Source organism: Lissotriton vulgaris, chromosome 8 (genome assembly GCF_964263255.1).
Source record: "Lissotriton vulgaris chromosome 8, aLisVul1.2, whole genome shotgun sequence".
Lineage (NCBI taxonomy): Eukaryota > Metazoa > Chordata > Amphibia > Caudata > Salamandridae > Lissotriton > Lissotriton vulgaris.
This window is the reverse complement of record NC_141696.1, coordinates 1,171,194,167-1,171,206,025: the sequence shown is the minus strand read 5'-3', so window position 1 is coordinate 1,171,206,025 and position 11,859 is coordinate 1,171,194,167. Positions and strand designations below refer to the sequence as shown.

Genomic DNA, 11,859 nt, shown 5'->3' with positions numbered 1-11,859 from the left:
TTATCAGCATTACAAACCAATGACGTTGGAGCTATTAAAGTTCAACGTACTCTGTATAAGAAGGCAATTAGTGACGCTAAGAGGGAACGGGAGGTTCTTCTGTGGGAGGAGTTGGGAGCTGCACTTACTTCCAAGGACTCCAAATTATTTTGGTCTATTGTTGCAACCGGCCTTCATGGCCTTAACCCTGTGCCTGGCCCTAATATCTCTCCGAAAATTTGGGAAAGGCACTTTGGTGGCCTATATGGAATCCCTGAGACAGACACTATAACTTGTGATATTTCTGAATCCCAACACATTCTAAATGTCCTTGAGCCTCAAGAGTGTGGAATGATGACTATAGTCCCTAGTCTCCACCCCCAGGTTGAACTTTTTACACTGAGAGAGGTTGAGGCAGCAATAGGTAAACTGCTTCCCAACAAGGCCCCAGGGCTAGATAAACTGCCAGGGGATCTGTTTAGAACACAGCCCAAAATTTGGGCACCTTATCTGGTCGTTCTATTTAACGGGGTTCTCCAGGGTGCCGATCTGCCCCCTACTTGGCTTGGGGCTGAGATCGTGCCAATTAGACCAATTAGCTTAATTGACACATCACAAAAGCTAATGGGGAGGATTATCCTTGACAGGATTCTTGGGTGGATTGATGAAAATGAGATCCTATCTACATTCCAGGCAGGTTTTAGGTCCGGCACTTCCACTTTAGATCAGATATTTCGCTTGCAGGTCCTGTATTGGAAGGTTGCAAAGGTGGAGGGTGGCAGCCTCTACCTTGTGTTCGTGGATTTGCGGGCAGCCTTCGATTTAGTTCCTCGAGCGAAATTGTGGAAGGTACTGGCAGACCTAGGACTTCCGTCTTACCTGCTGTCCATTCTGTCTAGGCTCCATACAAACAATTATGCCCAGGTTAGATGTGGTAGGCATGGCGATCTCACGGACCAATTTCCGGTCCAAAAAGGGGTTCGCCAAGGGTGCGTACTGGCCCCCACGTTATTTTGCCTCTACATTAATGGACTTGTGGACTATCTGAACGGTGTGGTGCATAACGATGCCCCCAAACTGGCTACGGGGAGGGTTTCTGCTCTGATGTTTGCAGACGACACTCTGTTGTTGTCTAAAACATCGACAGGCATCTAAAAAACACTTGATGGCTTTGTAGAGTTATGTGCGCTCCGGGGATTGGAAATCAACCTGGAAAAAACAAAGTTTATGATATTCAATCCCCCTAAGCGGACACGCCCAAATCCGGTCCTACATGGTATTCCCCTTGAGAGGGTTGAGACATTTGTCTACTTGGGTGTTACCCTTACAGAGAACTTTGAGTGGAACACACAGATTGCCAAGTCAGAACTAAAATTATCACAGCTTGTGGGGGGAATTAGTAAAGTAGTCCAGAGGTCAACATTTAAGCCGGTGTCCCCGGCCTTGGAAATATACTGTCGCCAGGCTAGAACTGCAGTAATTTATGGGGCGGAGCTTTGGGGGCACAAAAAAATTATCGACCATTTCAAGGGTGGAACAAACCTTTATGAGGAATCTAGTTGGCTTACCTGCTAGTACACCCTTGACCCCACTAAGAATGGACTTTGGGATGGAGCCAATAGAGGAAATTGCGAGTGCAAGACCAACTATGTACTGGAAGAGGTTGTGGTCAGTTCCAGAACTGGCCGCTTACAGAGCAGAACTATCTGAGATCTGGACTTCTCTTAAAAGCAAAAAGATACCGTGGTTGGAGCATATCAGGGCAGACAGTGTCCGGCTGGGTCTCCCGGACTTGTGGGAAAAACCGGAGACTTTTTGCCCTGGGATATCAAAACGAGAACTCTGTGCTCTGATACGTATGCAGAATTTCCAAACACTCCTGAGTTCTGCAACTATGGGCAGGCTAACGTCTGAGTTCCTCTTAGTTAAATCGGAATCTAACATTGAGGAATTCATGGATCTAATCGAACCCCCTCTTGCCAGAAAGTTGTATCTTCAGTTAAGGCATGGCACTTTACCCATTAGGTCATTTACAACCAAATGGTCCAAAACTAATATTGTAGTTTGCCCTGCGTGTGACTACGAAACTGAAAATGTACCACATGTTTAGTTCTTTTGTCCTGCTTATTCTGCAATTAGAAATTGTTGTCTGATTCCAATCTGTAAGAACCTTAATTTTCTGCATTACTTCCAGGCATGTAGAATATTGACTTATGACACCCATCCCCCCCATTGTGTTTGCTGTATCTCGATACCTATTCAGTATGTGGCGTAGGAGACACATATTTTTAACTTAAATGTTAGTAACTATGAAATTTTATTGTTCTTTTTTATTGATAACTCATAGTTTAATTCTCTTCTTAAATTTTTTATGATTATTTATTGTTTTAATAACTTGTGCTGGTTTGTATTTTATGTGCACTTTTATGGTCTTTGACCGAAATAAAGTTATCAATTGAATTGAAATGGTTTGTGGTTATTTAAGACAATGAATTTATGGCGAAAAATATATTTTATTATCACTGGAAAAAGGAGAGATCTTTTAACCTTATTGTAAGTTGCCTGTTGAAAGAAAATTGTTAGATTTGGTTATGTTTAGCTTTTTTACAGAATATTTACAGGACAAGGTTTTTGCCTCTTTTTGCAGGGTTTGTGTTGTTTGGTAAATTTTTTTGCACCTCATACACTTGCCAAATTATTGGAGATATTATAAGTTCTGTAGAATGGAAAAACATGTAAGTTAATTGTACTTTAAAAATAAGTGATTTCTCCCCCAGTCTCTGTCCTGCCCTGCCCTAAGGTAAGTGCCAGGCAGAGTTAGAATAGTAATTTTACCTCCCAGTCTCTGTCCAGTACATACCCTGACGTAAATACATGGTGGAGTTCAAACACTAATTTTTCCCTTTAGTTAATGTCCAGTACCTGCCTCAGGTAAGAACTCATCAGGAAAAAATGGGGGGGGGGGGAGTTATCGTCTAAGAACCCAGAGGAGATAGAATAGTAATTTTGACCGCAGTCTCTATGCAGTACCTGCCCTGAGGTAAGTACTTGGCATAGTTAGATTAGTAATTTTGTCCCTTGGTCACTATGCAGCACCTACCCTGAGGAAAACACCCAGCGGAATTTGAATAGTAATTTGCCCCCTGTCACTGTCCAGCACCTGCCCTGAGGTAAGTACCCGGTGGAGTCAGAATAGTGAGTTTGCCCCAGTCACTATCCAGCACCTGCCTTGGGGTCAGTAATGTTGCCCAAACTATGTCTTAAAAAGGAATTTTAAAAAACTTGTATAAAAAGGTCCTGATTAATTCAGAATTTCAGTAAAACATGTTTTTGAAACTGACTTACATTGTTAAGACTCCTGTCAATGTATTCAAAGTAAAGTCTACAGATAGTCTGTAGGTAATCTGCGAAATTCAATTAATAAGATGTGATTAATATATGCGATTATATTGCATTTGGTCATTATTAAATATTCTTATTTTAATCATTGTGCTTTCTTGAGCACGTAGATGGCATTGTATGAACAGCTAACTGTCACTGCTCTCCTCCTCTCTGTCAAGCGTCTGGTCACGAGCAAAGTCAGTGTACCACTGAGCATGAAATGGTGGACAGCTGAATTTGTTTGTGGTATTCCACAATTCAAAACAAAATATGTTTTGGAATGCAATTTTTAACATGGGTTAGAATCTGACTGAATGTATATTTATTTATTGTGGTGAAAAATACTTTGTTTGACCATTCTTATATATATATATATATATATATATATATATATATATATATATATATATATATATAAATAACAGCCATTTTGATTGGGAAAACGCTACACAGATAGGGTTAAAATAAAGGAAGGACTATTATACAGACGAAAACAATGTAAGCATGCAGATTTAGGTGCTAGTTGTATTGCGGCATTATTCTTTAAATGTTTTACTGTAAAATGTGTTTTGTAAAATAATACTGCTCTGCCTCATTTCACATACTTTAATGAATTTTAATAAATATAAAACATTTTTAACGTAAAACTATACATTTTCGTATATTTCAACACTGTGTCGTAAAGGTATGCATGGTATTGGTATACTCGGTAATGGTATACGTGGTAAAGGTACCTATAATAACCCCTATGGAGGTACTTGGTAGTAACATCCATGGTAAAGAGGTTCATTGCATAGGTAGCTGCATAGTAGAAACCATGTTTTAAAAGCATGCATGGTAAAGGCATGCGTTGTTCCATCATCCAACCCCCACAACCACATAGCCTTTGACACATATGATTGAAGCCAAAAACAACTACACACTGGAGTATTGGAGAATGTTATAGTCATCTAAAGAAATTAGAGAAAAATTAAATATGGTTCATGAACTGCTCAAACGAAAATAAGTGGGAACTGAAACTACAGGTACCATAATCCCAGGCAACAAACTGCAGGTAACACAGGCCAAGCGCGAAAACACACACATGAAAAATAAGAAAGTTGAATGTTTTTAATCTGGTCACAGGAGGATTTAAACAGAAGTCTTTCTGCCTCCAATGTAACTGGGGATCAAAGACAAAAAATAGTAGAACTCTGCACCTCTCATGACGGTATAAAAGTTGATTTACTGCAACTGCATAATGCACATTGCTAATTTCTAAAGATAATCCTCTCCCTCCTAAGTGGTATAAGTGGTGTACCCGTACTCAGGGTCGATTAGTCCACGGCTTTAGATGGTGGTTTTACTCTAAAACAACATAACTGGTGATACCTTGAGGTGGACAATAAATATGTGTCAATGCATGCTGCACTAGCAACAAAGGGGGCAGCAGTCTGCTTCATGATTGACACTCCCCTCCCTCCCAGTATTTTGACCATTTGTAGTAGCCGCCCACCCAGATCCTGCCTTGCATTTGCTCTAACAGAGGCTGACACAAGGAAGCAGAGGCAAGAGGGTGCACTGGCAGGGTCAAGGGGCAGAGGAACGCTGGGGGGTTCCTGATCTTCAAGTCTCTTCCGGCTGCCTTTGATGCCACTGTCTCCTCACTGCAGCAAGACGGTCAATGTCCAGGTCCAAAATGGCACCTCTTAAGACTGCTCAGACCACAGGGTTACTATCAGTGCTGCAGGGATGGTGGGATTCTGCTGCTTTTTATGGCCACACAGGCCCTGGTGCACAGGGTGACAGCACAGTCTTACTAGGACAGTAAGCTGTGCACGTGGTAGAGAAGCACAGCGCTGAGCATAACATTAGGCAAACAGGCACGGGTGAAGAGAAGCTAGGACTGCAACGTTAAATAAAGCGCTAGGAGTGGACGTGGTCACCACGTCATAGATAGCAGATTTTTTTCCATGTTGGGTAAGCAACAGGGACAAATGAAGGGGGTTGGAGGGGACGGTCAAGATGAGCAACAGGAGGGTGGCTTGAAGGGAACGGTCAACAGGATGGGTAAAACAAGCACTATGGCACGGCCAGCGCTGGCCACGTCATAGCGCTTTTTAGGGCTCCCCTCAGGGTGTATGAAGGAGAAGAAGCAAAATAAGAAACTTTAAAAAAAATGGTACCTCAATCAGCGGTAGGACAGCATTCGAGCAGAAGCACTTAGTACCTGGTCCATGCTCCAGCCTAAGAAGAGGTGGCACTCTGGTGCACACTGCCCTATTACAAAGCACCAAATAAAAGTGAAAAAGAAGACAACAAATGGTAAGCAGCGGCAGACTGCAAGCCCCTTGTTGTACACAATAGTCTTGGAAGGGAGATCACATGTGTAAGCACCACATGTGCTGTTGCAGGCGAGACCTAAATAAGAGTGATAAAGAATCCACCACAGGGTAAGGGTGGGCTGGATGCAATCCCCTTGATGTACACAACAGTGCCACAAGCACAAGTGCACGTCCAAGCAGCACATGCACTGTCACAGGCGTGACCTAAACATTGAAGCTGCCTGAAGCTGTGATGTGAATCCCAGCCTCAGGCAGCAACATTTTTTGCAGCTTTCCCTGGGGGGTCTGTAAGGAGGCTGTTTCAGTAAACAGGCATGCAAGTCCGAGTTCTGCTATTTGTAGGTCACAACGGTAGCTAAAAAGTGTTGGTGCAAACATTAGTATCACATTTTTGAAAGAATTTCTTTCCTTTATATGAGCTACCCCAGGACACAGTGTTTTCCATGCCTTCGCGACTAACTGCATCTTTATTCGCTTTGTCAAGATTTACATTTAATCATTTTATTTTGTTCACACAGTAAGAGGTCCCTGTGGAGAGAGAAGAACTCCAGAGAGTTCATAAGAACACAGCTTGAGACAGAGATGTGCTTGTTTGCCACTCAATTCACACTTTGTCAATCAGCCTCATTCAAGCAGCTCTCAGGCACTAATCATCTTTTGTCATACAAATGTACAGTTTTCGATGCGCCAAGAGGGCTAGGGACATGCTTTGTAGTTTCCCGCTGCTTTGTCACCACTTGGTCTGAAGGATTGTTGGCAGAGGTCCTGTGATCACGTGACTCTATTTAGCCAGGAGGCAGATTAGTGAAGTGGCACATTTGCCTCACAAAAACCAACAAAAGAGCCCACAGAATAAACTTGGCCAGAAATAACAGGCTGTGTCTATGGCAGTGAGGAGTGTGTGTAGCGCATCAGTACACGTGTATGCCAGCTCAGGACCACAAGTATACACAAAACCTCAGATTGGACAACCCACTGCAGTAATTATAAAGGGATCTGCAGAGCTGTTAAACGCCATCGGCTTCCTGAAAACTATAAATCTGTACATCTATCTCTTACTCCATCATCCATCACACTGCTACTCACCGAGTCCCATTACTCGATAACCACAACTCGTGGTCACCACATCACGCACGGCATGGAAACAATTCCCACATAGGCTCAAAACAAAGACAACACCCTTCCAATCTCACTCCCTTCATGGTGTAGCGTGCTACCTATGTAGGCAAGCGCTTCAGTACCCCACTTTGAGATAGTAGCACTATATAGATGCTGCAGTACAATTTAATACCTGACAAGGGTTTCTACCCCATAAAATTGGGACTATCAGTTCCAGTTTCATCATGATGATGCCCATCACTACTGGGAGATATGTCGTCCTCGGCGCTGCTCTTCAGCATCTCCGGGGGTCCCTGTGGCGCCCGTCCTGCCTTTGTGCGTGGGACTCTAGCTGCAGCCACGGCTCAGTCTTCCACATAGGGTGGGTGACCCAAGCTTACTCACCTGGGGAAGGTTACTCTGGCTGGTCTGAAGGCACAGTCACAGCTGGAGCTTTGGGTGCCACCTGATGGCACTTGGTTGTATTGCTGGGGAAATGATTTTCAAGACCAGTTTAAAGCCTGTAAATAGATTTATAACATAACAAATCTCTCTTTTTGAGGATCAATTATCCACAGAAATATCATGAGTGAAGGTGGCATTGCTGGAGCATTGTCATCTGCACCACCTTTCCTATTGAATACATGAAAACAGTTGCAGCTGGATAAAAGATCAAACCCTTCTCGATACAGGGGCGTTGTTCACTGTGTAAGGCTGACTGCTCAGGATCGCGGTGTGATGGGTCTGTACCGTGGGCTAAGCTCTCTTCTTTATGGTTCAATTCCTAAATTTACAGTCAGGGGAAATTTATTCACGTTCGGTGCTCATCCCTGCCAAAATATTGAGGTTTCTTCCATGGAGTTCGAGAGATCCTAGGAGAACAAGGGGGCATATTATCAAGGGGGTTTATCTCTGCTTTTTTGGCTTTAAAAGCCAAGAAAGCGGAGATAAAATGATCTCCCTATTACCTAGCTGTCGCTAACACCAGTTAGCGACAGCTAGTAGGAGATAGCGACCATCTTGGGCCCCACTTTGCATGTCAGTGATATTTATCACTAATGACATGCAAAGTGGGCGTGCCAAGATGTTAGCGACTGGAAACAGCCGCTAACATCGCTATCTCCTATTACCAACTTTTGGAGATATTCGTGCTAAGTGCGAATATCTCCAAAAGTTAACACCTGCCCTGAGCAGTTCTTAGCCATGTTATCCAATGGGAGGTGGATAACATGGCTAAGAGCATTAGCACGGTAATGCATGAATATCGCTGACTTTTCAGCGATATTCATGCATTGCGGCGATTTTTATCGCATTTGCGATAAACCTTGGTAATGCCAAGGTTTGTTTGCGGTAAAAATCGCCGCAGCTCAGCGGTAAATTTTTGTCTCTAACCAAGCAATAGCGATAATTATCGCTATTGCTTGGTAATATGCCCCAAAGTCTCTGTGTAACTTAGGGAGTAACAGCTGCTGTTCTCAAACAAGGATCCAACCAGGCCATCTGCTTCTTCCTGATGTTATCCTTGCAGCGCTGGTATACAGTTGTTGACCCTCACAGAGAGATACTTCCCTTTGTTAAAGCTGCATTTGAGGTCAAAGCTGGGGCCGCTAGCGTCTTTGGTAACACTCCAGTAGATATTGTTAAAACCAGGATGCAGGGCTTGAAACCTCCTAAGTATTGGAATGTTGAGTGATCCATTGAAGACATTGGAGTGCTCATGGCTTTAAACCTATTGACTGCTGCTGTCGGCCAACGGTCGTCGCGAGCACTACCTCGGTAGTGCTGCGCACGTCCGTTGACTGACGCGGCCCGCCCGTTTCTCAGAACGTTCTGCACTGGCGCGGAACGTTCAGTGCAGCCAACGGGTTAATGGCTGGTAGAAGCCTGGAGCATCAACATTCCAATGTTTGTTCACAGCTGTTGCTGTGAACAAAGGCCTCACAGAGACCGAGGGAATTTCAACCCCCACAGGGTCCATGAGGCCTTTGTTTTACAAATTAGAACATTTTGCCCTATTGGGACGGAATGTTGTAATAGCCTTAGAGCCCTTAGTAGCAGGCTCTAATATCCAATAAAGTCCGGCTCCCTTATTAAAGTCCCTCACCTGTGGCTCAGGCCTTTAATGCTGGAGTGGGGCTTTAATGGCCGGTAGAGCCCGCTATGTCGGGCACTAAGGATATATTAAAACACCATGGATTGTGCATATCAGATATTCGGCAGTAAAGGGTCCTTAGCATTCTACAGAGGAACCGTGCCACGACTTGGTCGAGTCTGCCTGGATTTAGCAATTATATTTGTTATTTATGAAGAAGTGGTAAAAGTTCTTACCAGGCACTGGGCAACACATTGAAACTGCACACTTAGGACTAAGCTACCAGTGAGCCTTAGGGATGATAGCTCTGCAGCACTATCTAAACTAATTTTTGGAGACAGTCAACCACCTAACCTGATCTTTTAAGCATTCTTCCAGAAATTATTTGTTCCTTGAGTTATTGTGGAGGCACAATTGGAGTTTAAACCTGCTTATTCATTTCTATGGATCAGATGCACATCCGTAGTGCTGACACTTGCCAAGAAAATACTTTGACGATGTCATGGTGGGAATATTTTCTTTTTGCCTTTTGCCAAATGTCTTTTTTTATGCAGCAACTCAATAGACTTGTATGAAGCAAAAAGTGGCAGTTTATACCGCCACAATGTGCCTTCCTGATCAATGCACACATGAAGTATTTTTAGTTAATGTGTTAATTCCTTGTCTAACAGTTCCAGAGGTAGGGTATGATATCTGTAAAAGACTCCTATTTTTTTAAGTGGGAAAGCGGCATGACATGGAAGCGGTTGTCTCCAAACGGTGCAAAGAAGCTTCCCCTAGCTCCATAATGGGCTTACAGAGAGAATGTACGAAGCTTCCTTCGCTTACAGAGTGACACTGGAAAGGGTTGTAATTTGTACTCTCCGGTGACCTGATATTCTCTTCAGAACGATGTGAAGTAAATTATATAGGATCAGGGATGACAGTGTCCCTCTCTTGTACTTGTTTCCACCAGAAGACACACATCTTAGCAACAGGCCTCAACCTAAAAACTACTGGCTATTCTATTGAACAGATTTCTGTTCCATTCTCAATGATAACTGTATTGTTTTTGACAATGCAAATGTATTGGCTTAAAATACTGTCTTCAGACACTAAAAAAGCTGCACAATTAGGGAACACAGCCTATACGAAGCTCTTGTCAAAAAAGAAGGACCATTCAAAGTGAAAACTGAAGGGCAAACATTCTTAGGGTGGAGTGGTACTAACATGAATGGAAACTCCATGTCCGCCTTAGGCAGCAAAACCCCTTTTCCCCAAGAGACTATTGCTTGGTCAAGGGATGCGCATTTCAGTGAGCATAACAACGGATCAATGGCGATTCACTGTGCAACTCTTGGATGCTGAAAGTCTGGGGATTAGTCTGAACGGCTGTATGACCTAAAATAGACAGCGTAAATATCAGTGACAAAGATATGATCTAATAACTATCGAGGATACATATTGGCTTTACATAATTTATATGTAAAATCCAACTATGAACAACCAAAATAAAGAACAAAACAGTATCGTCAGTAAAAAATAGGTAAGTATATTGAATTTAACTATTATTCCCTACATTAACTTTAAAACATCGGCTAACTTAAAAAAATGCATTTTAAAATCTATTAAAAATTAGATTTATAAAGATATATGTAAAAGTGTATAACTTACAAATATAAAATAAAAATACATACTTCACAAATTATGATTTAAACAGAAATAATAACCAGCACTAATGAAATTAATGATAATTCCAAACATTAGGTATTCAAAGTGAAACCATGCATACAATAACAAATAAATAACATAAATAAAAAGAACTACTATAAAAATAATTAATAACATCATTATTTACAATAAACTTCTTAAATTAAAACAAAATATATGTTAAAAGACTTTAAAACAATCAGATAATAGAAATTGCAATTGTGAGATAATTTGAAACTGGAGGATAAAAATTTAGTTGGTATCCTTATCTTGACTTGTGGAAACAGTATACGTACAGCAAACAGAATCTAGCATGGCTGATTGCTTGCCTCAATGGAAGCACAGGTATGCACAAGCAAAATGAGAGCAAGTGCTAGAAGCAAAAAAGGCAAAGTGATTTGCTGGAATGTAGCATATAAACTTACAAAGTCACCTTTTAGAAGTAAAACAACATTTTGAAAAGCTCTAGCCTACCCATTAAAATTTCGATTTTTGCATATATTTTTTGATTGTGAATTAAATAAAACATTTCATAACGTGTGTATTTGTTTGTTGTATGTATTTTTCTGTATTTTACTGAAGTTCATAGCGTAGACATTGCTTAGGGCCTCATTAAGATGATGGCAGTCCACGGACCGCCAGACTCGCAAAGGCACAGTGGTAGTGGTTCTTCTGACCACCCTATTATGTCCAGGGATGGGATATCTCTGGCGGTGACGCGGCGGCCTTGAGACCGCTATATGCTTGGTCAGGCTATTGCGGCCTCGCTAAGCATATTACAAGTTTCCTCACTTCCACACTTTTCATGGCGGTGCATATGTTGTACCCCCCTGTGTGCATACACCCCAGTACCTGCACAGCATGGACTGCAGCAGCCCATGCCGCGCGGGTCCTGATTTTTATGTTGCCATTGCTGTGCCTATTTCACAGGCACCGCTGTGGGTACACTAAAAAAATCGCCTGCCAGACAGGAGAAAACTCCAAATCTGGCGGGCGGTTCAACCATGGGTTTGACGGTGCGAGAGCGGGGCGGGGCCCGCTGCCGCACCGCCAAACTCATAATGAGGCCCTTAGGCAGCTTACAGTAATAATTCAGTGGGGGTTCACAGAAGTCAAAAGGTTAAGAGCCACTGATCAAACTAAACAATTAACAAATTAAAAGTGTACTACTATATTTTTCAAATTATCTGTTCAATAATTAAAAAAATAACTTAAATAATTAATTTTGAAAAATAAGTATTAAAAAAACTCTCAACCCTAGCCCACTACAAACCTAACAACCCACCAACACAAATT

The 11,859-nt window shown here is 42.2% G+C and overlaps 1 pseudogene; it reads left to right on the top strand.

Moving 5' to 3' along the window:
- The first annotated feature begins 7,055 nt into the window (after positions 1-7,055).
- Positions 7,056-9,132, top strand: LOC147698438 (tricarboxylate transport protein, mitochondrial-like; annotated as a pseudogene).
- Positions 9,133-11,859: the final 2,727 nt, after the last annotated feature.